This window comes from Cryptomeria japonica, chromosome 1, assembly GCF_030272615.1.
Source record: "Cryptomeria japonica chromosome 1, Sugi_1.0, whole genome shotgun sequence".
Taxonomy (NCBI): domain Eukaryota; kingdom Viridiplantae; phylum Streptophyta; class Pinopsida; order Cupressales; family Cupressaceae; genus Cryptomeria; species Cryptomeria japonica.
The window spans coordinates 512,469,752-512,482,182 of record NC_081405.1 but is presented as its reverse complement, the minus strand read 5'-3'; positions in this window follow the sequence as shown (position 1 = coordinate 512,482,182).

Below are 12,431 nucleotides of genomic sequence, written 5' to 3'. Positions count from 1 at the left end.
AACCCTAGAAATTTTTGTGTTTAGTTATAGTGGTTTGTTTCTAAAAAAATGTATGTGTCTCAAGTTATCTTGTCATGGTTTTTGGTATCACAACAAAATATTATGGCTTACAATTTGGACAAAAAGTAATAATAGACATGATTAAAAATCTATTCAAGTTTTAGAGGTTGTTCTTTAGAAGATAAAAAGATAAAAGAGACAAAGTCTACATTATGCAAGTTTGGTTATTGTGCTAAAGTTTCTATTGGTTACACCAGAGAATAGTTGAGTTCATGATGGGAAACACATAACACATTCTTAATCATAATGCAATGTGTTATCTTTAGGACCAAGGCAACTACATGTTTCATGATTTTTGAGTTAAGTACTTCATCTTGTAGACAATGTAACTTGATTTCAAGCTAAGATGTAGAGGAAACTAGTAATCTAGAATGTATATGTGTGTGTGTAATTTCATTCAAATTTGTGGACATAGTATGATTGATATATCTATTATACAAAGAAGAACTTGGTGAATGAATATATGTTGTGAATTATGCAAATTGTGATAAAAAAATCTAGTGAGGGTATTATGAAGTAGAATAGATTATTGACGTGATGCAAATTGAGTGTAAGTTCTAGATGACATTTTTTTATTTCCTATACATGGTTTTGTATTTGAGGTTGTACCTCATTACTTGAGTTATTACTCAATTTCTTGGATCAGGGGATGGTATTTATTTTGGGTTGATGCCTACAAAATCATTGTAAGTAATTTGTTATTTTTTGGGTCTAGATTTGAAGAGTAGATACAAGAAAATATTCTCACTTTGGTTTTTCCATTTTGGGTTTCCATATAAACTTGGCGTTCCTATGTGTTGATGTGTGGATATGTTTTGCATAATTCTCTAAATGTCATCTTAAGAAGCAATAATAATGTTGCAATAGTAATTGAAGTTAAAAATAGGCATACATTGATTGACCCCTATCTTAGTATATTTGTGTGCATAACAAAAAGAAACCATAGAATTCTAATTTTTAATTATTTCTAGGATAATTCTTCCCTACTCTAAATTGATACACCTACAACTTGATTATTGGTCTACCATTTGAATTGCAATAATTCAACGATGAATGATTTATTTAGAATTTTTTGTCAAATGAGAATATATTGGCACTATATGGGTGGGTGCAAGAAGTGGGGTCCCAATTCCGCGGAAGTCTGGGAGCAAAAAAGTTTGCCGCTAGAAACGAGTGCTTGTTTTTTTAGAAATGGGCACCCGTTTAGCTTCAGAGCCCCAACCCATAAAAATAAAATGGGTGCACGTTTTGAAAAATGGGTGCTCGTGTAGGATTGGACCACCGTAGACAAATGGGTGCACGATTTTTAGAAATGGGCACACGTTTCTAAAAACGGTTACCCGTTTCTAAAAATGGCCACATGTTTCTTAAAGTGCTATAAATTTCAAAACAAGTGCCCGTTTTTTGAATTTTAAATAATGGGTGCCCGTTTCATAAAAGATGGAGCGGGAAACACACCGATGCCTCGGTTTTGGCTTCGGGTTAGGCTGGGTGGGACCAAGCCTATGCTTGGACCTCCAAAAAAATGGCTAAAGCATTGGAATATCAGATTTCTGCCTTGCCATAATTTTTTGAAGGTCTTCTTGATTGTATTTTTTAATGAAACAAAAACCCATTAGAGTTCTCACTGTCCTAATTTTAAAAATGTAAATTTCATAGTGATATGATTAGTTTTACTATTTTTGCATTGTTTATTAATCAAAAGTGATACCTAAATGTAAAATAGTGAAGTTTAGTAAAACTTTAATAACTTTTTTGTTTTTTAGGTGTTTTTTGAAAATAAATTATATGACATCAATCTTCATACAATTATTTTGAAGATTAAAAAATAAAAATAAAAAATATGAAATTTTCATCAAATTATGGTGGTCGTACACCAGATGTTTTGAAAATGTCCTTTATAGTCAATTAAAAATTAATTTTAAAAAAAAATTCTATAAAAAAATAAGAAAAAATATTCTCATCAATATTTGGTGTATTAGGTATCTTTTCCCAGAACGATTTGCAAACCTTATTTTATTTACGTCAAAATATGGTGGTCGTACATGTGTGGTATGGTCCTTTAACGGGCATTTTGAAAAAGTGGTTTTTAAATATGCCTCTTAAAAAGAAATTTCTACCATGTGGGTATTGAAATAATTTACATATTTGAAAATTAGACTCCGGGCACTACATTTTCTATTACTAAAGTTTTTTTAAATTCAAACTCTAAGTACCTCAAATTTTGACATCAATCGACAAAAAAATTGAAAAATAGGGAAAACACTTCAACTTTTTGCCCAAAAGTGGGACTCAACTTCTTGCACCCACCCATATGAGTCACTATAAATATATAATAATAAAATAAAATTTGTTTACAATAGAATTCAAGCAATCCTTCAAATTTCATGGGCAGTCTTAACATAAATCTCCTTCCAAGATAATTTTACATCCATAGAATTCAAGCAATCCTTCAAATTTCATGGGCAGTCTTAACATAAATCTCTAAGTTTAGGTCTAAAAGGGTTCCATCCATAGATTATTTGAACCAAAGTTCCATTTTTCAAAAAAATGTAAAAATCACATAATAAAATGTATTTTCAATGAACAAATGCTTCCTTTTCATGGCTTGACCTTTCTTAAATAAATTCCATTTCAAATGAGATAACTCTTTGAATTTTCTCAATTATTCTTTAAAATCATTTCTCATTGAAAATAAACTTCTATATTTTATAATTATATTATTTCATATTTTGATATTTTAATTTTTCTTATTTTATATTTTAACTTTACCTGAAACCATTTATAAATAAATTTTTTGAATATTTTACATATGTCTTGATTTAATTTCAAAGATCTATCATTTTCTTCTAGTTTTTGAAGTTTTTCAATTTTAGAGTAGAAATAACAGATTTTCTTAAAAATTAAAACAATATTTAAGTAACAAGCATGCATTAAAATTACAACACGTATATAATTGATGAAACCTTGGATATGATCCAAGCCAGAGCATGCGCTTAAAATCTCATTAATGTATAATCATATATCGACATATATATTGACACTATATTTCGGGACCAATTAATGTACCATTCATGAATCATATTTAATATTTGATCAAATTGAATATACAAATTCTTGATTTCCGAATATGCAAATTAAATATCAGGCAATCAAGATAGATGAAAGTGATCCGCTTTATAAAATATCAGTGATTAGTGGACAGGGATTAGAAAAGATGAAAATCTTAATTTGGTGCTTGGATCGAAAATAATTGTATGAAGCCTTGTTTTATGTTTTGCAGCAACTTGGATCTGGAATGTTGCCTGCACAGTTTGGACACGATTTTAACATCTCCAGAATTTCAACCAGATTATCGACGCCTGCGATTGTATTCAGTTTTTCCTTGAGTATTGGACGAGCAGAAACAGCCAGGGAAAACATAACGTTGAGCACAAGCAACACTGCAATAAGTTTAAGAAGCATCGATCTCGCCATACTAACCGCCTGAACGAATCTTAACTAGACAAGCGCTTTTCTTTTACAATTGAAGAAAGGAAAGCTGGGTGAATATCTTGCGTGATACAGAGCAAAGATCGTGAATCTTAACTAGACAAGCGCTTTTCTTTTACAATTGAAGGAGGGAAAGCTGGGTGAATGGATATAGATAATGGAAGTATATCGTATTTATAGAGACATACAACGGAGTGCAAGGGTTTGAATGGTTCAATATTCAAATTCCCTCAAGAAAGGTGATATTCAAAGTAAAACAATGACGCGTTGAAGAGGCAAACAAGGCAAAAGGACTTTTCTGGTCTTCAAATATTATTTTATTAAGCAAGAGTGGCTTTTCTTGGACCAAATATTAAAAAGATCTATTCAAGTTTCAGAGGTTGTGCTTTAGAAGATAAAAAGATAGAAGTGTTAGAGTATACATTATGCTAGTTTGGTGACTGTGTTGAAGTTTATATTGGATACATCAAAGAGGGAGAGTGTGGGTCAATTGTAGAAATCATGTGAAGGTAAATTGAGGCTAATTGAGTTCATGTTGGGAAACACATAGAATATTATTAGTCCTAACGTGATGTGTTATCTTTAGGATCGATCCAACTACATGTTTCATGAATTTTGAATTAAGTACTTTATCTTAAAAATAATGTAAAATAAGTTTAGGATGACATGTACATGAAACTAGTAAACTAGAATGCATGCACACACACGTGTGTGCATGCGCACATGTGTGTGTGTGTGTGTGTGTGTGTGTGTGTGTGTGTTTGTGTGTGCACGTAATTTCATTCAAATGTGTGGTTATAATATGATTGAACTATCTATGAAGGGAAGAAGAAGGTGGTGAATGAATATGAATTGTGAACTGTTCAAACTGTCATGAAAAATCCCATGAGAGTATTACGAAGCAGATCAGATTAGTGAAGCGATGTAAATTGAATTTGTAAGGTCTACTTTAAAAAAAAAATCGCTATACAATCTTTTTATTTTAGGTTGACATCTCATAACTTGAGTTGGTACTTAGTTTCTCGAATTAGGGGATTGGTGTTTCATGTGGTTTGATTCCCATAAAACTATTGTAACTTATTTATTATTTTTTGGGGCTAGATTTGGAGAGTAGATATAAGTAGATATTCTCATAGTGGGTTTTTCCTTTTGGGTTTCCATATAAATTTGGTGTTCTTATGTGTTGATGTGTGGATACGTTTTACATAATTCTCTAAATGTTGTCATATGAAGCAATAATGATGTTGCAATAGTAATTGAAGTTAAAAATAGGTACATATTGTTCACCCCCCTCTCAGTATATTTCTCTATATAAAATAAAGGAACCATATAATTCCAATATTTAATTATTTCTGGGATAATTATTCCCTACTCTGAATAGATAGACAAACAACTTGATCATTGGTCTACCAATTGAATCACAATAATTGGATGATGAATAATTTATTTAGAATTATTAGGCAAATGAGAATTAATTGGCAATATATGAGTCACTTGAAATATATAATAATAAAACAAGATTTATTTACTATAAGATATATTTAAGAAATCATTCAAATTCCATGGGCATGCTTAACATAAACCTCCTTCCAAGCTAATAATCAATTTTTTTGATAAACAATAAAAGTTATAAAGTTGAAATCCTTATCAATATTAGTTAGAAAGTTAAATCTATACAATGGTTACTCCTATGTGGAACTCCATAAAAGTGTGAATATTTACTCTCTAAAGGGTTTCATCCTTAGATTATTTGAACCAAAGTTTCATGTTCCAATAAAAAGTAAAACTGATATAACACAATGTATTTTTGATATATGTGTGTGTGTGTGTGTGTGCGTGCATGCTTTCTTCTAGTTATTTGAACTCTCTTAAATAAATTCCATTTCAAATAAGATAACTATTTGAAATCTTTCAAAAGATTTTTCATTTAAAATAAACTTCTATATTTTGTAATTATATTATTTTATATTTTAATATTTTGTTTTTTCTTATTTTATATTTTAATTTGATTAAAATATTTTAAAATAATATTTATAAATATTTTACATTAATCTTCATTTAATTAAGAAAAAATAATATTACATATACAGATTATTACAACTTTCAGTTTGAAATATTCCACTTCATCATTATATTTTTTTGGAAGTTTTTAAATTTTACAGTAGAAATAACGTATTATCTTAAACATTGAAACAATATTTAAGTAAACATGCATTTTAATTACAACACTTATATAATTTATGAAATCTTGAATATGATTCAAGCCAGAGCATCCACTTAAAATCCCATTAATCTATTATCATATATCGACATATACATTGACACATAAATTTGCGATCCCATAGAAAAAAATTAATGTATCATTCATGAATCATACTTAAGATTTGATTAAACTAAATATACATATTCCTGATTTCCGAATATACAAATTAAATATCAGGCAATAGATAGATCAAAGTGATTTGCCTTATGAAATATGCCAGTGATTAGTGGACGGGGATTAGAAAAGATGAAAGTTATGTAAAAGCGTCCTGAGTTTCCATGGCGGAAAATCTTAATTAGGTGGTCGGATCCAAAATAATTGTATGAAGCCTTGTTTTATGTTTTGCAGCAACTTGGATCTGGAATGTTGCCGGCACAGTTAGGACACGATTTTAACATCTCCAGAATTTCAACCAGATTATCGACGCCTGCAATTGTATTCAGTTTTTCCTTGAGTATTGGACGAGCAGAAACAGCGAGGGAAAACATAATGTTGAGCATAAGCAACAATGGCATAATTTTCAGAAGCATTGATCTCGCCATACTAAATGCCACAACGAATTCTGAGTAGACAAACGTGTTTCTTTTACAAATGAAGAAGGGAAAGCTGGATGAATATGTTGCGTGATACAGAGCAAAGATCGGGAAGAGCAAAGATCGTGAGACAGACGACGGGGCGAAGTATTTGAATACTTCAATATTGAATATGTTGTGTGATACAGAGCAAAGATTGCGAATGGCTATGGATAATGGAAGTATATCGTATTTATAGAGACGGACAACGGTGTCCAAGTGTTTGAATTGTTCAATATTCAAATTCGCTCAAGAAGGGTGATATTCGAAGTTAAACAATGAGGCGTTGAAGAGGCAAGCACGGCAAAAGGACTTTTCTGGTCTTCATATGTAATTAAATTAAGAGTGACTGGCTTTTCTTGGACCAAATATTAAAAATTCTATCTTATATTGTTTTTTTTGACATTTTATATTTCAAAATCGATATTATTCAACAGCTCGTGTGTTTTAGATAAAGACGGGAAGTTTATTACAAACAGGCTTTTGGTGCATTTCAAAGACGTGGATGAACAAGAAAAAAAACAAAGAAATCTTAAGGCTCAAGGTTACGTTTCTCCTTACTCATAAGACAGACAGTTGATGATTTATGAGTTCGTTATCTTAGCGCCCACATCTGGATGTGTGATAGTCGATGACACAAATGTGGGGTCCGTAGAGGCAGTATTTCGCTCTTTATTTACATATGCTGAGCTATTCCCACATGTAAGATGCTCATTTGACGATCCAACGGTATTTGCTTACTAATTGTAAGTCAACAACTCACCAAGATGTCATGCTGCCGTATGTCTTTTTCTTAAAAGATAATGGAGTGACAGTTTCTAAAGTACTTTTGAACAAGTTAAAACAATGTTAGTAGATTTTCACAATTTATTAGTTTAAATCTATGTATGTTTTTGGATTCGATTCCTTGAATTATTTTGCACCAACATTTTGGATCACAGTTTGTGATCTATCATCAGGATGATAGTCGAGACCACAAGGAGAAAAGATCATCCATATGTGAGAAAATATGTGTATGCTTCTAAATTCGATTATGTGAGTTTTTTTACATCAATGCTTCAGATCACACTCTGTGATACATCATAGAATGATAGTAGAAAGCACAAGGAGAAAAAATCATCCACCTTGTGCTCTCTACTATCATCCTAATGATGGATCTGAGAGTGATCCGAAACATTGATGAAAAAGGCTTACACAATCGAATGAATCCAGAAGCATACACGGATCAAGTTAAAATAGCTATTACTAAATGCAAAACTGTCATAATGTAATTTTATGTTTCTATTTTGCGGTTAGAATGGTTAAGTTATTATTGGTTGTATAGTTCATCCTTTTGGCTATCTATTGATAATTTTTTTATTATCCTATTTATTTGTTTTTTTCATTGTTTATAACATAGTTTTCATTATTTAATTTTACATAACAATTTTTTAATTCCTTTTAACTCTTTATTTTATTAGCTTATTGTTTATTTTCTAATATGAATTATAAGCTTATTATTAATGTTTTTTATATTAAAATCAACATAACAAAGCTTATTATTAATATTCTTTTTCGTTGTTATTTTCTTTATTTTATTTCCTTTTCCTTAGTGTTTTAGTTTAATTTGTCTCTTTTCTTAACTAGGAAATTCTTTTGTATATGTTATAAGACTGCATCTGCAATTCATTTTTTCTCATTTTTTATGTTCTTGGTGACGAATCACTAGATGTGATTCAAAACATCAATAAAAAAAAAACACTGTGGACTGTGAAAAATTAATTCATTCTAAAAAATATATTTCAAGTATGTGAAGCTATCTATCACCATTGGAACATAAGAAACAAATAGATTACCCTATATCTTCATTATGAAAAGATTTACATCAAAAGATAGAATTCCCTTACTCATTTGAATAAGCATTGTTTTCATTTAAAATAAATGATTACATAATTGTTGAAGTGTTGTTTATTTAGCATAATATCTTTTTTAAAACTTGACATAAAATCAAGGAATCCATGAATACAATCAACTAATTTTGTTTAAATTATTCTTTTCAAGTTTTTAATAATTTCTTTTACCTATCTGAGAGTTTTGTTTAGCAGAATAGTATATGTGATTCTTTTCAACCACTAATTTTAATTCTTTAAGAATGTTTTGAAATTTGTGTAGATCAGTATTGTGTTCTATCAATCTTTAACATGATCGTAATATAAGGAGCCATTAGACCATTTCTATATAATTGTAAAAATTCAAAAAAACCTATCTAGGAATAGTGTCTTAACTAATCATTTCAAGAACAATACTAATTTTATAAAGAATATTGAATTTATTACAATAAGATAGGACGTATTTGAATATTTATATGAAGTAATTCCATCCTCACCTAATAAATAGTGCCTAGAGTTTTCACTTTGCCAAATTAATTATACCTACTTGTCTTTTAAGGCTTATTAGGTTTCATGTATAAGAAATATGACCCTAATGCTTAGGAGATTAAATATTTGAGGGTGAAAGTTTTTCTTGCTATTAATGATGAATTAATTAGTATTTTCTTTGGCTTAAAACTTGATGTCACCTAAAAAGTAACCTTTTTAAGCTTTCGCATTGAGTATCATTAGGATATATATAATTATAGAGTCTAGGGCTAAGAAGAAGTAAAGGATGTTGGATCCTTCTACAAGAAATGAATTACATCCCTTTGAAATTGAAAAATCATGGTATATTTCATATGGAACTATTAAACATTATGTTACTTTATGGGAATGCACTATAAGCAAAAGATCCACATAGGCCTGACGATGACTACTCTAGATATTAAAATCAAATGTCTAAATAGATTACTTAGTATATATAATAGTTATAAATAGATTAAAAAATATATTATAGATTTCTAAAGAAATGAACCTCCTCCCACCATCAAATACTATTCCACCCTTTACCACATTTTATTTCATGTCTTCTAAAAAACAAATGGCTAAGAATTTAAGTGTAGATGATCCCTACAGGACATGTTGTGCCTATCTAGTGTGGACTATGTCATTGGACATATATAATTTATCTTTTGTTAACTATAGTATTTTTAATGAATTTCTTAGTTACACCTATTTAGTGTGGACTATTTCATTGGGCATATATAATTTATCTTTTGTTAATTATAGTATTTTAATGAATTTCTTAGTTACACCTATCTTAAATAAACAAAGACTTTATAAAAGAATATCTAATTAGATAATGAGGTTCTATAGACCACTTTTTTCTCTGTAGTTCAACTATAATTGAAGTGACTATATTTATGATGATGAAAGTTTATGCTTCCTCACAAGTTGCCTCTTTTTGTATCTAACAAAATACTAGTTTTATAAATCTTATGATGGATATATGAAGTAGTGAAGTTTCATAAGAAAGTTGATTTCCATTCTTCTCAATTCAAATTTCACTTCAATACTTGGCTATAAAAAAAAGAGGAGAAATGTTGGAGGTCTAGTCATAAGCATAAACTTATGAACAAATAATTTGATAATAAATTTCCTTACAAAATTTAAGAAAGATAGGAAAAGAGAAAAAATGGATTTCTTCAGAGGAGATAACTTCATGAGAAAGGTCAGTGATAAAAAATATAAAAGAGATTTCAATTATCTCAAAGATCTAGTGTATACACTAGAAAGACTATACAAGATGGGTCCCAGCTACAAGGCCATGATAGGTACCCATGTAAAATATCCAAATGCAAGCAAAACTATGCAATGCAATCTCTCACAAATGGAGAAAGGGAGAAAACCCAATGGGAAAAAACTCCCCCCAAAAAGAGAGATGAATGTACAAAAAAACTCTCGAAGAAGGACAAAACCTCAAAGAGGAAAAAGTCCCCCCCATAAGAGAGGAAGGAGAAGTCAGATGACCCCTCCTAATGACACATCTCGCATGCCCAAGAGACCTCGCAACTGATGAAACTTACTCTCAGTGAAAGGTTTGGTAAAGATGTTAGCAATCTGCTCTGCTGTAGGACAATACTACAAAACAATGACCTACTCCTGAATCAACTCTTGGATATGGTGCATATGGATCTTGATGTGTTTGGTTCGCTGATGTTGGATCGGGACTTTAAGATTGCAATAGAAATTTGATTGTCACAATGTAGAACTATCGGTCATGCACTGGTGAACCCAAACTCTGTGAGAATATGTTGAAGCCAAATGGTCTCAGTCATTGCATTAACAACTCCTCGATACTTAGCCTCAGTCGAAGAGAGAGCAATAGCATGCTTCTTCTTGCTCTGCCAACAAATGGGGCCCAAACCAAGGTGAAAGTTGTAACTTGAAGTGGACTTAAGATCATCAAGATCGCCAGCCCAATCAAAGTCTGTGTAACCAACCAAGCAAAGTCCTGTGCCTGCTGCATAGTGAATCCCATAGTGATGTGTACCCTGGATGTAATGAAGGATGTGTTTGGCGGCTTTCAATGAAGATCATGTGGTTCCTGCATGAAGCGAGAAACCATGCCAACTGTAAATGAAATATCTGGGCATCTGTGAGTCAAGTAAATGAGACTACCCACAAGTTGACGATACAATGTGGCATCAACTGGTGGAGAAGAACATCGAGCCTCAAGCTTAACTCCTGAAAGAAAGGGAGTCGAGGAAGGCTTAAAATCAGCCATATGAAAGTGTACAAGAAGATCAAGAGCATACTTGTGTTGCAAAAGAGTGATCCAAGAAGATGACTGTGAAATCTCTATCCTGAGAAAGTAGTGCAAAAGACCCAAGTTAGTCATAGAAAATGTGTCATGCAAAGCAGATTTGACATTGTTAATGATGGATGCGGTGCTCCCTGTAATGATCAAATCTACATAGAGCACAAGTATCAAGTGTGAGTCATCCTGTAGCAAAATGTAGATATTTGGATCAAAATGACACTTGGTGAACCTTGCTGAGAGAAAATAGGAATCCATCTTGGTGTACCAAGCCTTGGGGGCCTTCTTAAGGCCATAGAGAGATTTCCTTAGTCTGAAAACCAAGGAAGTATCCTAGATGAAACCCTGTGGATGCTCCATATAAATCTCCTCATCAAGATCCCCATGAAGAAAAATACTCTTCTCATCCATCTGATTTACAACCCAACCATGAGCTCCAACAATAGTAAGTGTCAAGCGAATGGAGTCCATCCTAGCTAGGGGCGCAAAGGTCTCAATATAGTCAACACCTGGAACCTGAGAGAAACCTTTCACAACAAGCCGAGCCTTATACTTATCCACACTACCATCTGCTGCAAACTTGGTCTAATAGGTTCACTTAGATCGAACCATCTTTCTCCCCTTACGGAGAGGGACTAAATCCCATGTGTTATTCCTTATCAATGAACTATACTCTTCCTCCATAGCTTGGTCCCGCTCAGGAACCCCTAATGCTTCTTGAAATGTCTGCGCATTAGAAGTGGTAGAAATGAATGCATGTGGAAGGTCCTGATGCTATGATCGATTCCTCCTTGTATTTGAAGGATCCCCAACAAGCGAACCCGCTGACTCAAGTGTCTGTCAAGCCCAACAAGGTCTAGGTGGAGGTGGAGAACGAAGATCCTCAACTGCAAGTAGACCCGATGGAGGTGTAGCCCTGCGAGTCAGAGTTGAAGGAGTCTCATTATCTGAATCACTGGCATCACTATCCACAATGGAGGAAGGTGGAAGAGGTAGAGAGGCTAAGCTAGGAGAGTTTTCCTCAAAATGAACACTCTTGTCAATAAACACCTCATGTGTCTCAGTATCCATCAATCTGTATGCCTTAACACCCTCAGGATATCCAACAATAATACAAGGCCTACTCTAAGGTTCCAATGCCTTGCGTTTCTATGGAGGTATGCGAGCCCATGCTGGACACCCAAAGACTCTGAAATGTCTCACAATTTATTTCCTACCAACCCAAGCCTCAAAAGGAGTAATACCTTGCAAATATTTGTGAGGAACCCAATTCTGGATGTATGTGGCATGATTGATAGCCTCTTCCCAAAAGACAGGATCAAGAGAATGCACATGTATCATACAACTAGCCATTTCTTTGAGAGTTCTATTAT